This window comes from Schistocerca americana, chromosome X, assembly GCF_021461395.2.
Source record: "Schistocerca americana isolate TAMUIC-IGC-003095 chromosome X, iqSchAmer2.1, whole genome shotgun sequence".
Classification (NCBI taxonomy): domain Eukaryota; kingdom Metazoa; phylum Arthropoda; class Insecta; order Orthoptera; family Acrididae; genus Schistocerca; species Schistocerca americana.
The window spans coordinates 357,719,778-357,724,314 of record NC_060130.1 but is presented as its reverse complement, the minus strand read 5'-3'; the positions used below and the strand labels follow the sequence as shown (position 1 = coordinate 357,724,314).

The window sequence follows — 4,537 nt, the reverse complement described above, 5'->3', positions numbered from 1 at the left end:
TTTATCTTTTAAATTAAGCTAATCAAGAACCGAGTTTATATTCGTGTATGGTTCATAATCTATGTTCCAGCCAGCCTCATAAAATGCATTAACATTTAGTGTAATTCGGTACCTGATGTCGAGAGCGTTGTCTGTAGGAAATAAGACCATAAATTACTGACTACAAATACAAATAAATCATGTCTGTAGGAAATAAGACCATAAATAACTGACTACAAATACAAATAAGTCAATATGTGTAAGTTTCGTATTAATATGCCATACGTTTGGTTTTATTACGCATAAATAGCAGTAGGTACAGAATTAGCGAGATTATAGTGCTAATTACCTCCTATACTATTCGTATCAGTTCACATTGACGACAATTCAGTACATTTTTGTCGTTGTGTAGCCGAACAGAAGCATAATTTGCGATGTTTTCAGAGAAGAGCTATGAAGTAATGCAGAGTGTCAGACAGAGCAAGGTCCACGACGAATTCCAAAAAGCATTTGTGCAAAGTGGCATTAAGAAACGAGTAAAGAACGCTAAGCGACAGATATTTGTCTCGACAAAACGGAATTCGTGCGGTGTAAAATTTAGTCGTTACTTTTACAGCCCTAGAGGGGTAACTCTCAGGCGGGAAGTCAGCCAGTCACACGACACGTAATCGCCGAAGTGTAACCCGCTGTGTCTACACTTCAGCCAACAGCCTTGCCGCAGTGGTAACACGGGTTCCCGTCAAATCACCGAAGTTAAGCGCTGTCGGGCTGGGCTAGCACTTGGATGGGTGACCATCCGGTCTGCCGAGCGCTGTTGGCAAGCGGGGAGCACTCAGCCCTTCTGAGGATAAGTAGCGCCCCGGTCTCGTAAACTGACATACGGGCGGGAGAGCGGGCTGCTGACCGCATGCCCCTCCATATCCACATCTGATGACGCCTGTGGGCTGAGGATGACACGGCGGCCGGTCGGTACCGTTGGGCCGTCATGGCCTGGTTGAAATGGTTCAAATGGCTCTGAGCACTATGGGACTCAACATCTGTGGTCATCAGTCCCCTAGAACTTAGAACTACTTAAACCTAACTAACCTAAGGACATCACACACATCCATGCCCGAGGCAGGATTCGAACCTGCGACCCTAGCGGTCACGCGGTTCCAGACTGAAGCGCCTTTAACCGCACGGCCACACCGGCCGGCCCGTCATGGCCTGTTCGGGAGGAGTTTAGTTTAGTCTCTACACCTTCAGGCAACGCTCTCTTGTATGATTGGTCGTTGTGAGCTGTGATTTTGCTTGTCTTCGTTTATTTCAGTTATAGGAGTTAAAACTTTATTTGTCGTTACTATCGTTTTTTGTATGTCGCGTATACTGAAAGACTTTACATCCAGACGCAAGTTCGTTGGGTGGAAATGTTTATAAATTCTCGTTCGAGGTCAGTCGAAAGAAATGGTTTGCGCGGTACGTGCTATTTTTCTCTCCGTTAACAAGGTGGTCGATAGAACTACTGCAGCCTTGAATGAAAACAGGAAGTCTTTTGTGAGGACAACTATCGTGTAAAACCCAGCTCGCTCCGTCCGTCCACTAGACACAGAAAGCAGTAGATTCACGTGCCAAGGTAGATGCCGTGACCGTGACTTACGGAAGGCGTTCGATACAGTTCCGCACTGCCGCCCGATGAACGAAATACGAGCGTACGGAATATCAGACGAACTGTGTTATTGGATCGATGAATTTCTAGCAAACAGAGGACAGCATTCCATTCTCAACGGAGATAAGTCATCAGACATAAAAGTGTTTATGGGCGTGCCCCAGGGTGTCTTTAGGACCATTACGTTTCGCAGTTATATAAATGACCTAGTGTACAACGTCAAAAGTTCGATGAGGCTTTTCGCGATTGATGCTGTTGTGCACAGGTATGTCGCAACACCAGAAAACTGAAGCGAAATGCAGGAAGATTGAACAATTAATCAAAATAACGTAAACAACTTCCTAAAACAGGAACTGGTTCAAATGGTTCAAATGGCTCTGACCACTATAGGTTCAAATGGTTCAAAGCACTATGGGACTTAACATCTGAAGTCATCAGTCCCCTAGAACTTAGAACTACTTAAACCTAACTAACCTAAGGACAGCACACAACACCCAGCCATCACGAGGCAGAGAAAATCCCTGACCCCGCCGGGAATCGAACCCGGGAACCCGGGCGTGGGAAGCGAGAACGCTACCGCACGACCACGAGATGCGGGCTGACCACTATGGGACTCAACTGCTGTGGTCATAAGTCCCCTAGAACTTAGAACTACTTAAACCTAACTAGCCTAAGGACATCACACACATCCATGCCCGAGGCAGGATTCGAACCTGCGACCGTAGCGGTCGTGCGGTTCCAGACTGTAGCGCCTTTAACCGCTCGGCCACTCCGGCCGGCAAACAGGAACTAAATTAGTTTTGTGATACTAACATCTAAGATCGGGCATTTGTATTGATCTGTTGACTGACATCGAAAGTGTGTCTATTTCGTCGAATGCCAGTCCAAGATTTAATACTTCCCATATTTTTAGGGAAATGTGCACGTTTCCGAGGGCAGTCTACGATACAATGAAACTCTCGTGACGTTTCACAAAGTGAATTTTCCCTCTTTCCTTGGACGAAGAAGCCATTGCGTTGCAGGAAGTTCCAGAATGGCGACAGCCAAAATGCAGAATTCTACGACCTAGGTATCCGCCAAGACATGCATCGTGAAAAGCGGATCTGAGACGTAAAGCCATACACTAAGTTATTAAAATTTTATTTTTGTGATGTTACACAACCTGAATGTGTTTTGTGAATGAAAACATGGTCCAGATAGGCTGTATTACTTTTTTTTATTATTTATACGTTTAGCCAGTTTCGACCTTTAGTCATTTTCAAGCACGTATCTTAAGCTTCCAACTTCATTTTACATTATAATACACTGAAGATCCAATGAAACTGGTACACCTGCCTAACGCAGGGCTGTCTTTAAACCCGTAAGAGTACGAAGGGATGGAGATCTCTTCTGAACAGCACGTTGCAAGGCATGCCAGAATGCTCAATATGTTCATGTCTAGTGAGTCAGGTGGTCAGCGGAAGTGTTTAAACTCAGAAGAGTGTTCCTCGAGCCGCTTTGTAATTCTGGACGTGAGGCGTGTCACATTGTCCTGCTGGAATTGTCCCTTGCACAGTGGACATGAATGTACGCAGATGATCAGATAGGAAGCTTGCTTACGTTTCAACTGTCAGTGTCTAGACGTATCAGGGGTCCCATATCACTCCAACTGCACACGCCCCACACCATTACTGAGACTCCACCAGCTTCAATTGTCCCCTGCTGACATGTAGGGTCCATGGATTCATGAGATTGTGTCCTTACCCGTCCGTACACGTACATCCGCCCGATACAATTTAAAACGAGACTCTTCCAACCAGGCAACATGTTTCCAGTCACCAGCAATCGAATGTCTGTGCTGACGGACCCAGGCGTGGCGTAAAGCTTTGTGTCGTGCAGTCATCAAGCGTACAGGAGTGGGCCTTTGGTTCCGAAAGCCCCTATCGATGATGTTCCGTTGGTTCGCACGATGACATTTGTTGATGGCCCTGCATTGAAATCTGCAGCAATTTGCGAAAGCGTTGCACTTCTGTCACGTTGATCGATTGTCTACAGCCGTCGCTGGTCCCGGTTCTTGCAGGATCTTTCTCCGGCCGCAGCGACGTCGGAGAATTGATGTTTTACCGGATTCCTGATATTCACGGTACACTTGTGAAATGGTCGTACGGGAAAATCCCCACGTCATCGCTACCTCGGAGATGCTGTGTACCTTTGCTTGTGCGCCGACTATAACATCACATTCAAACTCACTTAAATCTTGCCGACCTGCCATTGCAGCAGTAACCGATCTAACAACTGCGCCAGTCACTTATTGTCTTACATAGGCTTTGCCGACCACAGCGCCGTATTCTGCCTGATTTCATATCTCTGTATTTGAGTACGCATACCTACACCAATTCCTTTGGCGCGTCTGTGCATATTTTTGGTACATGTCGACAGTAATACATCTTACTTCTGTGCGTATGCGGCACAAAAGCAGTATACTATTGTAAATGGTTACGTCTGGTAGCAGATACAAACAGAAAGATAATAAGTCATTTTTATTTCCATTGAGAATAGCGCAATTTTTGTTTATTACATTAGGTTAGCCCAGCATTCTCAATCTGTGGGGCGCTCCCCCCTAGGGGCGAATGATAACTGTAAATGGGGGGGCGCGAGCTTATCGAAAAGAAAAGAAAATTTACTTGAAAGCAACGAACGCGAAAAAACCCGTTTCGCAAAGGTACGAAATTGAAATTGTCTATAGTGTACTAAATGCTCTTGTTTTCACTGCAAAAAACTGGTCAGTCCACCCTGCCCGTAGTTCTAGCGCTTCGAGATAAGAAACACAAGTTACAGCTGCGTCACCGAACAAGAAAGGCTCATAAACTTTCCTCCGGGATGTGGAACAAAAGATATTCAATTTAGGGGTGTGTCGTTGCAACTGTACCATCT

The 4,537-nt window shown here is 45.7% G+C and overlaps 1 pseudogene; it reads left to right on the top strand.

The window, feature by feature from the left end:
* Window positions 1–681: 681 nt before the first annotated feature.
* Window positions 682–799, top strand: LOC124557291 (annotated as a pseudogene).
* The last annotated feature ends 3,738 nt before the right edge of the window (window positions 800–4,537 follow it).